Raw genomic sequence first — 17,576 nt, 5'->3', positions numbered from 1 at the left:
TGATTGCAGGGCAAAAGCTGAGACATACTGTACTGTAGGCAGAGGCTGCGGCGGGCGTTAAGACACGGATAGAGGCAGTAGCGGATCTTGCAACAGACAAGCAGGATTTTTGCCCGGATGGCACCGCTGCCGTGGCAAGATCCGCACGGCATTATGGGAGCGGCACATAGACGCTAGAGGTCATAATTGACCTCTAGTGTCTATGCGGTGCTATGGGAGAGATGTCATGACATCTCTCCCATAGATCTGAGCGGCGCCAGTGGCCGGAGACGGAGGGCAGCAGCGGTCGGGAAGCAGGAGTGGGGATGGTGAGTATTTATACATTTTTTGTTAATTTTTTTTTTGGTAAGTGGCACAAACTAAGGGGCACAGTACTGGGGGCAAAACAACTGGGGGCACGGTACTGGGGGGCAAAACCACTGGGGACACAACTCTACAGGGGGCACAGTACTGGGGGCAAAATCACTGGGGACACAGTACTGAGGGCACAGCTACAGGGGGCACAGTACTGGGGGCACAACCAGGGGCATAGCCAGAACTTTGTGGGCCCCATAGCAACATTTTGAAGGGGACCCCATACCACTGCTTCTAAAGAGACACTTCTGTGGTGCAGTTGTTCATTTTATGCCCCATATTAGTGCCCTAGTTCATTTTATGAATCGTAGTAGTGCTTAAGTTCACACTGTCACATTTCAGAGCTGCCAGTACACATTATACCACACAGTACCCCCAATTCACATTATGATGCACAGTACCACCAATTCACATTATGCCACACAGTACCCCCAATTCACATTATGATGCACAGTACCCCCAATTCACATTATGATGCACAGTACCACCAATTCACATTATGCCACACAGTACCCCCAATTCACATTATGATGCACAGTACCCCCAATTCACATTATGATGCACAGTACCACCAATTCACATTATGCCACACAGTACCCCCAATTCACATTATGATGCACAGTACCCCCAATTCACATTATGCCACACAGTACCCCCAATTCACATTATGATGCACAGTACCCCCAATTCACATTATGATGCACAGTACCACCAATTCACATTATGCCACACAGTACCCCCAATTCACATTATGATGCACAGTACCACCAATTCACATTATGCCACACAGTACCCCCAATTCACATTATGATATATAGTGCTCCCCATTCATATTGTGCCTCCAGTGCCCCGGGTTCATATTATAGAACATTAAAATGCCTTCAGGTTCATTTTATACCACACTACAATGAGCAGGTCCAGGGGCTACACCCTGTATATAACACATGTAACTGACAGGGAAGGTGGCCCCTCTCAGCTCTGACCCCATAGCAGCTGCACTCCCTGCACCTATGGTAGCTACACCCCTGTATATAACACATGTAACTGTGACAGGGAAGGTGACCCCTCTCAGCTCTGGCCCCATAGCAGCTGTATTCTCTGCACCTATGGTAGCTACACCCTGTATATAACACATGTAACTGTGACAGGGAAGGTGGCCCCTCTCAGCTCTGGCCCCATAGCAGCTGCACTCCCTGCACCTATGGTAGCTACACCCTGTATATAACACATGTAACTGTGACAGGGAAGGTGGCTCCTCTCAGCTCTGGCCCCATAGCAGCTGCACTCCCTGCACCTATAGTAGCTACACCCTGTATATAACACATGTAACTGTGACAGGGAAGGTGCCCCTCTCAGCTCTGGCCCCATAACAGCTGCACTCCCTGCACCTATGGTAGCTACACCCTGTATATAACACATGTAACTGTGACAGGGAAGGTGGCCCCTCTCAGCTCTGGCCCCATAGCAGCTGCACTCCCTGCACCTATGGTAGCTACACCCTGTATATAACACATGTAACTGTGACAGGGAAGGTGGCCCCTCTCAGCTCTGGCCCCATAACAGCTGCACTCCCTGCACCTATGGTAGCTACACCCTGTATATAACACATGTAACTGTGACAGGGAAGGTGGCCACTCTCAGCTCTGGCCCCATAGCAGCTGTATTCTCTGCACCTATGGTAGCTACACCCTGTATATAACACATGTAACTGTGACAGGGAAGGTGGCCCCTCTCAGCTCTGGGTCCCATAGCAGCTGCACTCCCTGCACCTATGGTAGCTACACCCTGTATATAACACATGTAACTGTGACAGGGAAGGTGGCCCCTCTCAGCTCTGGCCCCATAGCAGCTGCACTCACTGCACTTATGGTATCTACACCCTGTATATAACACATGTAACTGTGACAGGGAAGGTGGTCTCTCTCAGCTCTGGCCCCATAGCAGCTGCACTCCCTGCACCTATGGTAGCTATACCCTGTATATAACACATGTAACTGTGACAGGGAAGGTGGCCCCTCTCAGCTCTGGCCCCATAGCAGCTGCACTCCCTGCACCTATGGTAGCTACACCCTGTATATAACACATGTAACTGTGACAGGGAAGGTGGCCCCTCTCAGCTCTGGCCCCATAGCAGCTGCACTCCCTGCACCTATGGTAGCTACACCCTGTATATAACACATGTAACTGTGACAGGGAAGGTGGCTCCTCTCAGCTCTGGCCCCATAGCAGCTGCACTCCCTGCACCTATGGTAGATACACCCTGTATATAACACATGTAACTGTGACAGGGAAGGTGGCTCCTCTCAGCTCTGGCCCCGTAGCAGCTGCACTCCCTGCACCTATGGTAGCTACACCCTGTATATAACACATGTAACTGTGACAGGGAAGGTGGCTCCTCTCAGCTCTGGCCCCGTAGCAGCTGCACTCCCTGCACCTATGGTAGCTACACCCTGTATATAACACATGTAACTGTGACAGGGAAGGTGGCTCCTCTCAGCTCTGGCCCCATAGCAGCTGCACTCCCTGCACCTATGGTAGCTACACCCTGTATATAACACATGTAACTGTGACAGGGAAGGTGGCCCCTCTCAGCTCTGGGCCCCATAGCAGCTGCACTCCCTGCACCTATGGTAGCTACACCCTGTATATAACACATGTAACTGTGACAGGGAAGGTGGCTCCTCTCAGCTCTGGCCCCATAGCAGCTGCACTCCCTGCACCTATGGTAGCTACACCCTGTATATAACACATGTAACTGTGACAGGGAAGGTGACCCCTCTCAGCTCTGGCTCCATAGCAACTGCACTCCCTGCACCTATGGTAGCTACACCCTGTATATAACACATGTAACTGTGTCAGGGAAGGTGGCCCCTCTCAGCTCTGGCCCCATAGCAGCTGTACTCCCTGCACCTATGGTAGCTATACCCTGTATATAACACATGTAACTGTGACAGGGAAGGTGGCCCCTCTCAGCTCTGGGCCCCATAGCAGCTGTACTCCCTGCACCTATGGTAGCTACACCCTGTATATAACACATGTAACTGTGACAGGGAAGGTGGCTCCTCTCAGCTCTGGCCCCGTAGCAGCTGCACTCCCTGCACCTATGGTAGCTACACCCTGTATATAACACATGTAACTGTGACAGGGAAGGTGGCCCCTCTCAGCTCTGGGCCCCATAGCAGCTGTACTCCCTGCACCTATGGTAGCTACACCCTGTATATAACACATGTAACTGTGACAGGGAAGGTGGCTCCTCTCAGCTCTGGCCCCATAGCAGCTGCACTCCCTGCACCTATGGTAGCTACATCCTGTATATAACACATGTAACTGACAGGGTAGGTGGCTTCTCTCAGCTCTGTGCCCCATAGCAGCTGTACTCCCTGCACCTATGGTAGCTACACCCTGTATATAACACATGTAACTGTGACAGGGAAGGTGACCCCTCTCAGCTCTGGGCCCCATAGCAGCTGTACTCCCTGCACCTATGGTAGCTACACCCTGTATATAACACATGTAACTGTGACAGGGAAGGTGGCCCCTCTCAGCTCTGGCCCCATAGCAGCTGTACTCCCTGCACCTATGGTAGCTACACCCTGTATATAACACATGTAACTGAGACAGGGAAGGTGGCTCCTCTCAGCTCTGGGCCCATAGCAGCTGCACTCCCTGCATCTATGGTAGCTACACCCTGTATATCACACATGTAACTGTGACAGGGAAGGTGGCCCCTCTCAGCTCTGGCCCCATAGCAGCTGTACTCCCTGCACCTGTGGTAGCTACACCCTGTATATAACACATGTAACTGTGACAGGGAAGGTGGCCCCTCTCAGCTCTGGCCCCATAGCAGCTGCACAGCCTGCACCTATGGTAGCTACACCCTGTATATAACACATGTAACTGTGACAGGGAAGGTGGCCCCTCTCAGCTCTGGCCCCATAGCAGCTGCACAGCCTGCACCTATGGTAGCTACACCCTGTATATAACACATGTAACTGTGACAGGGAAGGTGGCCCCTCTCAGCTCTGGCCCCATAGCAGCTGCACTCCCTGCACCTATGGTAGCTACACCCTGTATATAACACATGTAAATGTGACAGGGAAGGTGGCCCCTCTCAGCTCTGGGCCCCATAGCAGCTGTACTCCCTGCACCTGTGGTAGCTACACCCTGTATATAACACATGTAACTGTGACAGGGAAGGTGGCCCCTCTCAGCTCTGGCCCCATAGCAGCTGCACTCCCTGCACCTATGGTAGCTACATCCTGTATATAACACATGTAACTGTGACAGGGTAGGTGGCTTCTCTCAGCTCTGTGCCCCATAGCAGCTGTACTCCCTGCACCTATGGTAGCTACACCCTGTATATAACACATGTAACTGTGACAGGGAAGGTGACCCCTCTCAGCTCTGGGCCCCATAGCAGCTGTACTCCCTGCACCTGTGGTAGCTACACCCTGTATATAACACATGTAACTGTGACAGGGAAGGTGGCCCCTTTCAGCTATGGCCCCATAGCAGCTGTACTCCCTGCACCTATGGTAGCTACACCCTGTATATAACACATGTAACTGTGACAGGGAAGGTGACCCCTCTCAGCTCTGGCCCCATAGCAGCTGCACTCCCTGCACCTATGGTAGCTACACCCTGTATATAACACATGTAACTGTGACAGGGAAGGTGGCCCCTCTCAGCTCTGGCCCCATAGCAGCTGCACTCCCTGCACCTATGGTCGCTACACCCTGTATATAACACATGTAACTGAGACAGGGAAGGTGGCTCCTCTCAGCACTGGCCCCATAGCAGCTGCACTCCCTGCACCTATGGTAGCTACACCCTGTATATAAACACATGTAACTGTGACAGGGAAGGTGACCCCCTCTCAGCTCTGGCCCCAAAGCAGCTGCACTCCCTGCACCTATGGTAGCTACACCCTGTATATAACACATGTAACTGTGACAGGGAAGGTGGCCCCTCTCAGCTCTGGCCCCATAGCAGCTGCGCTCCCTGCACCTATGGTATCTACACCCTGTATATAACACATGTAACTGTGACAGGGAAGGTGGCTCCTCTCAGCTCTGGCCCCATAGCAGCTGCACTCCCTGCACCTATGGTAGCTACACCCTGTATATAACACATGTAACTGTGACAGGGAAGGTGGCTCCTCTCAGCTCTGGCCCCATAGCAGCTGCACTCCCTGCACCTATGGTAGCTACACCCTGTATATAACACATGTAACTGTGACAGGGAAGGTGGCTCCTCTCAGCTCTGGCCCCATAGCAGCTGCACCCCCTGCACCTATGGTAGCTACACCCTGTATATAACACATGTAACTGTGACAGGGAAGGTGGCTCCTCTCAGCTCTGGCCCCATAGCAGCTGCACTCCCTGCACCTATGGTAGCTACACCCTGTATATAACACATGTAACTGTGACAGGGAAGGTGGCTCCTCTCAGCTCTGGCCCCATAGCAGCTGCACTCCCTGCACCTATGGTAACTACACCCTGTATATAACACATGTAACTGTGACAGGGAAGGTGGCCCCTCTCAGCTCTGGCCCCATAGCAACCACACTCCCTGCACCTATGGTAGCTACACCCTGTATATAACACATGTAACTGTGACAGGGAAGGTGGCCCCTCTCAGCTCTGGCCCCATAGCAGCTGCACTCCCTGCACCTATGGTAGCTACACCCTGTATATAACACATGTAACTGTGACAGGGAAGGTGGCCCCTCTCAGCTCTGGCCCCATAGCAGCTGCACTCCCTGCACCTATGGTAGCTACACCCTGTATATAACACATGTAACTGTGACAGGGAAGGTGGCCTCTCTCAGCTCTGGCCCCATAGCAGCTGTACTCCCTGCACCTATGGTAGCTACACCCTGTATATAACACATGTAACTGTGACAGGGAAGGTGGCTCCTCTCAGCTCTGGCCCCGTAGCAGCTGCACTCCCTGCACCTATGGTAGCTACACCCTGTATATAACACATGTAACTGTGACAGGGAAGGTGGCCCCTCTCAGCTCTGGGCCCCATAGCAGCTGTACTCCCTGCACCTGTGGTAGCTACACCCTGTATATAACACATGTAACTGTGACAGGGAAGGTGGCCCCTCTCAGCTCTGGCCCCATAGCAGCTGCACTCCCTGCACCTATGGTAGCTACACCCTGTATATAACACATGTAACTGTGACAGGGAAGGTGGCTCCTCTCAGCTCTGGCCCCATAGCAGCTGCACTCCCTGCACCTATGGTAGCTACACCCTGTATATAACACATGTAACTGTGACAGGGAAGGTGGCCCCTCTCAGCTCTGGCCCCATAGCAGCTGCACTCCCTGCACCTATGGTAGCTACACCCTGTATATAACACATGTAACTGTGACAGGGAAGGTGGCCCCTCTCATCTCTGGCCCCATAGCAGCTGCACTCCCTGCACCTATGGTAGCTACACCCTGTATATAACACATGTAACTGTGACAGGGAAGGTGGCTCCTCTCATCTCTGGCCTCATAGCAGCTGCACTCCCTGCACCTATGGTAGCTACACCCTGTATATAACACATGTAACTGTGACAGGGAAGGTGGCTCCTCTCATCTCTGGCCCCATAGCAGCTGCACTCCCTGCACCTATGGTAGCTACACCCTGTATATAACACATGTAACTGTGACAGGGAAGGTGGCCCCTCTCAGCTCTGGGCACCATAGCAGCTGCACTCCCTGCACCTATGGTAGCTACACCCTGTATATAACACATGTAACTGTGACAGGGAAGGTGGCCCCTCTCAGCTCTGGCCCCATAGCAGCTGCACTCCCTGCACCTATGGTAGATATACCCTGTATATAACACATGTAACTGTGAGAGGGAAGGTGGCTCCTCTCAGCTCTGGCCCCATAGCAGCTGCACTCCCTGCACCTGTGGTAGCTACACCCTGTATATAACACATGTAACTGTGACAGGGAAGGTGGCCTCTCTCAGCTCTGTGCCCCATAGCAGCTGTACTCCCTGCACCTATGGTAGCTACACCCTGTATATAACACATGTAACTGTGACAGGGAAGGTGGCCCCTCTCAGCTCTGGGCACCATAGCAGCTGTACTCCCTGCACCTATGGTAGCTACACCCTGTATATAACACATGTAACTGAGACAGGGAAGGTGGCCCCTCTCAGCTCTGGCCCCATAGCAGCTGCACTCCCTGCACCTATGGTAGCTACACCCTGTATATAACACATGTAACTGTGACAGGGAAGGTGGCCCCTCTCAGCTCTGGCTCCATAGCAGCTGCACTCCCTGCACCTATGGTAGATACACCCTGTATATAACACATGTAACTGTGACAGGGAAGGTGGCCTCCTCTCAGCTCTGGCCCCATAGCAGCTGCACTCCCTGCACCTATGGTAGCTACACCCTGTATATAACACATGTAACTGTGACAGGGAAGGTGACCCCTCTCAGCTCTGGCCCCATAGCAGCTGCACTCCCTGGTAGCTACACCCTGTATATAACACATGTAACTGTGACAGGGAAGGTGGCCCCTCTCATCTCTGGCCCCATAGCAGCTGCACTCCCTGCACCTATGGTAGATACACCCTGTATATAACACATGTAACTGTGACAGGGAAGGTGGCCTCCTCTCAGCTCTGGCCCCATAGCAGCTGCACTCCCTGGTAGCTACACCCTGTATATAACACATGTAACTGTGACAGGGAAGGTGGCCCCTCTCATCTCTGGCCCCATAGCAGCTGCACTCCCTGCACCTATGGTAGCTACACCCTGTATATAACACATGTAACTGTGACAGGGAAGGTGGCCTCCTCTCAGCTCTGGCCCCATAGCAGCTGCACTCCCTGGTAGCTACACCCTGTATATAACACATGTAACTGTGACAGGGAAGGTGGCCCCTCTCATCTCTGGCCCCATAGCAGCTGCACTCCCTGCACCTATGGTAGATACACCCTGTATATAACACATGTAACTGTGACAGGGAAGGTGGCCCCTCTCAGCTCTGGCCCCATAGCAGCTGCACTCCCTGCACCTATGGTAGCTACACCCTGTATATAACACATGTAACTGTGACAGGGAAGGTGGCTCCTCTCAGCTCTGGCCCCATAGCAGCTGCACTCCCTGCACCTATGGTAGCTACACTCTGTATATAACACATGTAACTGTGACAGGGAAGGTGGCCTCCTCTCAGCTCTGGCCCCATAGCAGCTGCACTCCCTGCACCTATGGTAGCTACACCCTGTATATAACACATGTAACTGTGACAGGGAAGGTGGCCCCTCTCAGCTCTGGCCCCATAGCAGCTGCACTCCCTGCACCTATGGTAGCTACACCCTGTATATAACACATGTAACTGTGACAGGGAAGGTGGCCTCCTCTCAGCTCTGGCCCCATAGCAGCTGCACTCCCTGCACCTATGGTAGCTACACCCTGTATATAACACATGTAACTGTGACAGGGAAGGTGGCCCCTCTCAGCTCTGGCCCCATAGCAGCTGCACTCCCTGCACCTATGGTAGCTACACCCTGTATATAACACATGTAACTGTGACAGGGAAGGTGGCCTCTCTCAGCTCTGGCCCCATAGCAGCTGCACTCCCTGCACCTATGGTAGCTACACCCTGTATATAACACATGTAACTGTGACAGGGAAGGTGGCCCCTCTCAGCTCTGGCCCCATAGCGGCTGCACTCCCTGCACCTATGGTAGCTACACCCTGTATATAACACATGTAACTGTGACAGGGAAGGTGGCCCCTCTCAGCTCTGGGCCCCATAGCAGCTGCACTCCCTGCACCTATGGTAGCTACACCCTGTATATAACACATGTAACTGTGACAGGGAAGGTGGCCCCTCTCAGCTCTGGCCCCATAGCAGCTGCACTCCCTGCACCTATGGTAGGTACACCCTGTATATAACACATGTAACTGTGACAGGGAAGGTGGCCCCTCTCAGCTCTGGCCCCATAGCAGCTGCACTCCCTGCACCTATGGTAGCTACACCCTGTATATAACACATGTAACTGTGACAGGGAAGGTGGCCCCTCTCAGCTCTGGCCCCATAGCAGCTGCACTCCCTGCACCTATGGTAGCTGCACCCTGTATATAACACATGTAACTGTGACAGGGAAGGTGGCCCCTCTCAGCTCTGGCCCCATAGCAGCTGTACTCCCTGCACCTATGGTAGTTACACCCTGTATATAACACATGTAACTGTGACAGGGAAGGTGGCCCCTCCCAGCTCTGGGCCCCATAGCAGCTGCACTCCCTGCACCTATGGTAGCTACACCCTTCTATATAACACATGTAACTGTGACAGGGAAGGTGGCCCCTCTCAGCTCTGGCCCCATAGCAGCTGCACTCCCTGCACCTATGGTAGCTACACCCTTGTATATAACACATGTAACTGTGACAGGGAAGGTGGCCCCTCTCAGCTCTGGTCCCATAGCAGCTGCACTCCCTGCACCTATGGTAGCTACACCCTGTATATAACACATGTAACTGTGACAGGGAAGGTGGCCCCTCTCAGCTCTGGTCCCATAGCAGCTGCACTCCCTGCACCTATGGTAGCTACACCCTGTATATAACACATGTAACTGTGACAGGGAAGGTGGCCCCTCTCAGCTCTGGCCCCATAGCAGCTGCACTCCCTGCACCTATGGTAGGTACACCCTGTATATAACACATGTAACTGTGACAGGGAAGGTGGCCCCTCTCAGCTCTGGGCCCCATAGCAGCTGTACTCCCTGCACCTATGGTAGTTACACCCTGTATATAACACATGTAACTGTGACAGGGAAGGTGGCCCCTCCCAGCTCTGGGCCCCATAGCAGCTGCACTCCCTGCACCTATGGTAGCTACACCCTTCTATATAACACATGTAACTGTGACAGGGAAGGTGGCCCCTCTCAGCTCTGGCCCCATAGCAGCTGCACTCCCTGCACCTATGGTAGCTACACCCTGTATATAACACATGTAACTGTGACAGGGAAGATGGCCCCTCTCAGCTCTGGCCCCATAGCAGCTGTACTCCCTGCACCTATGGTAGCTACACCCTGTATATAACACATGTAACTGTGACAGGGAAGGTGGCCCCTCCCAGCTCTGGGCCCCATAGCAGCTGCACTCCCTGCACCTATGGTAGCTACACCCTTCTATATAACACATGTAACTGTGACAGGGAAGGTGGCCCCTCTCAGCTCTGGCCCCATAGCAGCTGCACTCCCTGCACCTATGGTAGCTACACCCTGTATATAACACATGTAACTGTGACAGGGAAGGTGGCTCCTCTCAGCTCTGGCCCCATAGCAGCTGCACTCCCTGCACCTATGGTAGCTACACCCTGTATATAACACATGTAACTGTGACAGGGAAGGTGGTCCCTCTCAGCTCTGGCCCCATAGCAGCTGCACTGCCTGCACCTATGGTAGCTACACCCTGTATATAACACATGTAACTGTGACAGGGAAGGTGGCTCCTCTCAGCTCTGGCCTCATAGCAGCTGCACTCCCTGCACCTATGGTAGCTACACCCTGTATATAACACATGTAACTGTGACAGGGAAGATGGCCCCTCTCAGCTCTGGCCCCATAGCAGCTGTACTCCCTGCACCTATGGTAGCTACACCCTGTATATAACACATGTAACTGTGACAGGGAAGGTGGCCCCTCCCAGCTCTGGGCCCCATAGCAGCTGCACTCCCTGCACCTATGGTAGCTACACCCTTCTATATAACACATGTAACTGTGACAGGGAAGATGGCCCCTCTCAGCTCTGGCCCCATAGCAGCTGTACTCCCTGCACCTATGGTAGATACACCCTGTATATAACACATGCAACTGTGACAGGGAAGGTGGCCCCTCTTAGCTCTGGCCCCATGGCAGCTGCACTCCCTGCACCTATGGTAACTACACCCTGTATATAACACATGTAACTGTGACAGGGAAGGTGGCCCCTCTCAGCTCTGGGCCCCATAGCAGCTGCACTCCCTGCACCTATGGTAGCTACACCCTGTATATAACACATGTAACTGTGACAGGGAAGGTGGCTCCTCTCAGCTCTGGGCCCCATAGCAGCTGCACTCCCTGCACCTATGGTAGCTACACCCTGTATATAACACATGTAACTGTGACAGGGAAGGTGGCCTCTCTCAGCTCTGGCCCCATAGCAGCTGTACTCTCTGCACCTATAGTAGCTACACCCTGTATATAACACATGTAACTGTGACAGGGAAGGTGGCCCCTCTCAGCTCTGGCCCCATAGCAGCTGCACTCCCTGCACCTATGGTAGCTACACCCTGTATATAACACATGTAACTGTGGCAAGGAAGGTGGCCCCTCTCAGCTCTGGCCCTATAGCAGCTGCACTCCCTGCACCTATGGTAGCTACACCCTGTATATAACACATGTAACTGTGACAGGGAAGGTGGCCCCTCTCAGCTCTGGCCCCATAGCAGCTGCACTCCCTGCACCTATGGTAGATACACCCTGTATATAACATATGTAACTGTGACAGGGAAGGTGGCCCCTCTCAGCTCTGGCCCCATAGCAGCTGCACTCCCTGCACCTATGGTAGCTACACCCTGTATATAACACATGTAACTGTGACAGGGAAGGTGGCACCTCTCAGCTCTGTGCCCCATAGCAGCTGCACTCCCTGCACCTATGGTAGCTACACCCTGTATATAACACATGTAACTGTGACAGGGAAGGTGACCCCTCTCAGCTCTGGCCCCATAGCAGCTGCACTCCCAGCACCTATGGTAGCTACACCCTGTATATAACACATGTAACTGTGACAGGGAAGGTGGCCTCTCTCAGCTCTGGTCCCATAGCAGCTGCACTCCCTGCACCTATAGTAGCTACACCCTGTATATAACACATGTAACTGTGACAGGGAAGGTGGCTCCTCTCAGCTCTGGGTCCATAGCAGCTGCACTCCCTGCACCTATGGTAGCTACACCATGTATATAACACATGTAACTGTGACAGGGAAGGTGGTCCCTCTCAGCTCTGGCCCCATAGCAGCTGTACTCCCTGCACCTATGGTAGCTACACCCTGTATATAACACATGTAACTGACAGGGAAGGTGGCCCCTCTCAGCTCTGGCCCCATAGCAGCTGCACTCCCTGCACCTATGGTAGCTGCACCCTGTATATAACACATGTAACTGTGACAGGGAAGGTGGCCCCTCTCAGCTCTGGGCCCCATAGCAGCTGCACTCCCTGCACCTAGGGTAGCTACACCCTGTATATAACATGTAACTGTGACAGGGAAGGTGGCCCCTCTCAGCTCTGACCCCATAGCAGCTGCACTACCTGCACCTATGGTAGCTACACCCTGTATATAACACATGTAACTGTGACAGGGAAGGTGGCCCCTCTCAGCTCTGGCCCCATAGCAGCTGCACTCCCTGCACCTATGGTAGCTACACCCTGTATATAACACATGTAACTGTGACAGGGAAGGTGACCCCTCTCAGCTCTGGCCCCATAGCAGCTGCACTCCCTGCACCTATGGTAGCTACACCCTGTATATAACACATGTAACTGTGACAGGGAAGGTGGCCCCTCTCAGCTCTGGCCCCATAGCAGCTGCTCTCCCTGCACCTATGGTAGCTACACCCTGTATATAACACATGTAACTGTGACAGGGAAGGTGACCCCTCTCAGCTCTGGCCCCATAGCAGCTGCACTCCCTGCACCTATGGTAGCTACACCCTGTATATAACACATGTAACTGTGACAGGGAAGGTGGCTCCTTTCAGCTCTGGCCCCATAGCAGCTGCACTCCCTGCACCTATGGTAGGTACACCCTGTATATAACACATGTAACTGTGACAGGGAAGGTGGCTCCTCTCAGCTCTGGCCCCATAGCAGCTGCACTCCCTGCACCTATGGTAGCTACACCCTGTATATAACACATGTAACTGTGACAGGGAAGGTGGCCCCTCTCAGCTCTGGGCCCCATAGCAGCTGCACTCCCTGCACCTATGGTAGCTACACCCTGTATATAACACATGTAACTGTGACAGGGAAGGTGGCCCCTCTCAGCTCTGGCCCCATAGCAGCTGTACTCCCTGCACCTATGTTAGCTACACCCTGTATATAACACATGTAACTGTGACAGGGAAGGTGACCCCTCTCAGCTCTGGCCCCATATCAGCTGCACTCCCTGCACCTATAGTAGCTACACCCTGTATATAACACATGTAACTGTGACAGGGAAGGTGGCCCCTCTCAGCTCTGGGCCCCATAGCAGCTGTACTCCCTGCACCTATGGTAGCTACACCCTGTATATAACACATGTAACTGTGACAGGGAAGGTGGCTCCTCTCAGCTCTGGCCCCATAGCAGCTGCACTCCCTGCACCTATGGTAGCTACACCCTGTATATAACACATGTAACTGTGACAGGGAAAGTGGCCCCTCTCAGCTCTGGGCCCCATAGCAGCTGCACTGCCTGCACCTATGGTAGCTACACCCTCTATATAACACATGTAACTGTGACAGGGAAGGTGGCCCCTCTCAGCTCTGGCCCCATAACAGCTGCACTCCCTGCACCTATGGTCGCTACACCCTGTATATAACACATGTAACTGTGACAGGGAAGGTGGCCCCTCTCAGCTCTGGCCCCATAGCAGCTGCACTCCCTGCACCTATGGTCGCTACACCCTGTATATAACACATGTAACTGTGACAGGGAAGGTGGCCCCTCTCAGCTCTGGCCCCATAACAGCTGCACTCCCTGCACCTATGGTCGCTACACCCTGTATATAACACATGTAACTGTGACAGGGAAGGTGGCCCCTCTCAGCTCTGGCCCCATAACAGCTGCACTCCCTGCACCTATGGTCGCTACACCCTGTATATAACACATGTAACTGTGACAGGGAAGGTGGCCCCTCTCAGCTCTGGCCCCATAGCAGCTGTACTCCCTGCACCTATGGTAGCTACACCCCTGTATATAATACATGTAACTGTGACAGGGAAGGTGGCCCCTCTCAGCTCTGGCCCCATAGCAGCTGTACTCCCTGCACCTATGGTAGCTACACCCTGTATATAACACATGTAACTGTGACAGGGAAGGTGGCCCCTCTCAGCTCTGGCCCCATAGCAGCTGCACTCCCTGCACCTATGGTAGCTACACGCTGTATATAACACATGTAACTGTGACAGGGAAGGTGGCCCCTCTCAGCTCTGGCCCCATAGCAGCTGTACTCCCTGCACCTATGGTAGCTACACCCTGTATATAACACATGTAACTGTGAAAGGGAAGGTGGCCCCTCTCAGCTCTGGGCCCCATAGCAGCTGCTCTCCCTGCACCTATGGTAGCTACACCCTGTATATAACACATGTAACTGTGACAGGGAAGGTGGCTCCTCTCAGCTCTGGCCCCATAGCAGCTGCACTCCCTGCACCTATGGTAGCTACACCCCGTATATAACACATGTAACTGTGACAGGGAAGGTGGCCCCTCTCAGCTCTGGCCCCATAGCAGCTGCACTCCCTGCACTTATGGTAGCTACACCCTGTATATAACACATGTAACTGTGACAGGGAAGGTGGCCCCTCTCAGCTCTGGGCCCCATAGCAGCTGCACTCCCTGCACCTATGGTAGCTACACCCTGTATGTAACACATGTAACTGTGACAGGGAAGGTGGCCCCTCTCAGCTCTGGCCCCATAGCAGCTGCACTCCCTGCACCTATGGTCGCTACACCCTGTATATAACACATGTAACTGTGACAGGGAAGGTGACCCCTCTCAGCTCTGGGCCCCATAGCAGCTGCACTCCCTGCACCTATGGTAGCTACACCCTGTATATAACACATGTAACTGTGACAGGGAAGGTGGCCCCTCTCAGCTCTGGCCCCATAGCAGCTGTACTCCCTGCACCTATGGTAGCTACACCCTGTATATAACACATGTAACTGAGACAGGGAAGGTGGCCCCTCTCAGCTCTGGCCCCATAGCAGCTGCACTCCCTGCACCTATGGTAGCTACACCCTGTATATAACACATGTAACTGTGACAGGGAAGGTGGCCACTCTCAGCTCTGGCCCCATAGCAGCTGCACTGCCTGCACCTATGGTAACTACACCCTGTATATAACACATGTGACTGTGACAGGGAAGGTGGCTCCTCTCAGCTCTGGCCCCATAGCAGCTGCACTCCCTGCACCTATGGTAGCTACACCCTGTATATAACACATGTAACTGTGACAGGGAAGGTGGCCCCTCTCAGCTCTGGGCCCCATAGCAGCTGCACTGCCTGCACCTATGGTAGCTACACCCTGTATATAACACATGTAACTGTGACAGGGAAGGTGGCCCCTCTCAGCTCTGGGTCCCATAGCAGCTGCACTCCCTGCACCTATGGTAGCTACACCCTGTATATAACATATGTAACTGTGACAGGGAAGGTGGCCACTCTCAGCTCTGGCCCCATAGCAGCTGCACTCCCTGCACCTATGGTAGCTACACCCTGTATATAACACATGTAACAGGGAAGGTGTCTCCTCTCATCTCTGGGCCCCATAGCAGCTGCACTGCCTGCACCTATGGTAGCTACACCCTGTATATAACACATGTAACTGTGACAGGGAAGGTGGCTCCTCTCAGCTCTGGCCCCATAGCAGCTGCACTCCCTGCACCTATGGTAGCTACACCCTGTATATAACACATGTAACTGTGACAGGGAAGGTGGCTCCTCTCAGCTCTGGCCCCATAGCAGCTACACTCACTGCACCTATGGTAGCTACACCCTGTATATAACACATGTAACTGTGACAGGGAAGGTGCCCCTCTCAGCTCTGGTCCCATAGCAGCTGCACTCCCTGCACCTATGGTAGCTACACCCTGTATATAACACATGTAACTGTGACAGGGAAGGTGGCTCCTCTCAGCTCTGGCCCCATAGCAGCTGCACTCCCTGCACCTATGGTAGCTACACCCTGTATATAACACATGTAACTGTGACAGGGAAGGTGGCCCCTCTCAGCTCTGGCCCCATAGCAGCTGCACTCCCTGCACCTATGGTAGCTACACCCTGTATATAACACATGTAACTGTGACAGGGAAGGTGGCTCCTCTCAGCTCTGGCCCCATAGCAGCTGCACTCCCTGCACCTATGGTAACTACACACTGTATATAACACATGTAACTGTGACAGAGAAGGTGGCCCCTCTCAGCTCTGGCCCCATAGCAGCTGCACTCCCTGCACCTATAGTAGCTACACCCTGTATATAACACATGTAACTGTGACAGGGAAGGTGGCTCCTCTCAGCTCTGGCCCCATAGCAGCTGCACTCCCTGCACCTATGGTAGCTATGCCCTTGGGCACAACTGCTGAGGACATACCTACTGGGGGCACAACTACAGTGGGCATAACTGTGACCACGCCCCTTCCCCATGAAGCCACACCCCTATGTTTTTGCTAACCTTATTTACCTGTCGGGGAAGGGGGGGGGGGGGGACGCCAGGCACTAACTGAAACTTTCGCCCTAGGCGCCACAAGGTCTAGATCTGACCCTGGACAGAGGCTGTGGTCATGTCCCAAGTGCCCCAGGATTCTAAGGGCCTACAGCAGATTGCCTCCCCCATCCCTCCCTCCCACCCTCACAGAAACATCCGCTGATAGCAACCCCCTCCCTGCCTTCTGCTAGGGCCCCCGGTGTATTGGTTTGCTCAGGGGCCTACCATGATGTTAAGATGCCCCCCACACACACACCTCCCTTCCTTCCTGTACCAGCTTGCACCGGGAGCCGGTGGGGACTGTGTGAGGCAGGCAGCAGGCTGAGACTCCGGCGCTCCACTCATCAGACAGGGAGCGTGACATCGCGGTCCCGCTCCTGGTGGCACGATGGACCTGGTTGGGGGGAGGACAGGCGAAGCTCTGGCGTTGCGGTAGTGGAGGGCTGGAGGTGGGTGCAATAGTGGCACAGTGGGGTGAGTGGGCCGTGCAGGTCGGTAGCGGCCCCCTCTGCTGGGACTACCACAGCACCCAGGGCACGTGCCCTGCTCGCACCCCCTAGTTACACCTCTGTTATCTCAGTTCTGGTAATTACACAGCGCAGCCTGTAACTGTACACCTGCGGCAGCTTCTGGTGCTTCACGTAGTAAATGATCCGTCTGTCACCCTGGTAATTGTATACACGCTGCATTGTACACTGGTCCTAGTAGAAATTCCGGGTCTGCCGCTTGTTAACCCTTTGCTAGCAGAGCAGGGC

The sequence above is a fragment of the Pseudophryne corroboree genome (assembly GCF_028390025.1).
Source record: "Pseudophryne corroboree isolate aPseCor3 chromosome 2 unlocalized genomic scaffold, aPseCor3.hap2 SUPER_2_unloc_2, whole genome shotgun sequence".
NCBI lineage: Eukaryota > Metazoa > Chordata > Amphibia > Anura > Myobatrachidae > Pseudophryne > Pseudophryne corroboree.
The sequence above is the reverse complement of the archived record's forward strand: the minus strand, read 5'-3'. Positions refer to the sequence as shown.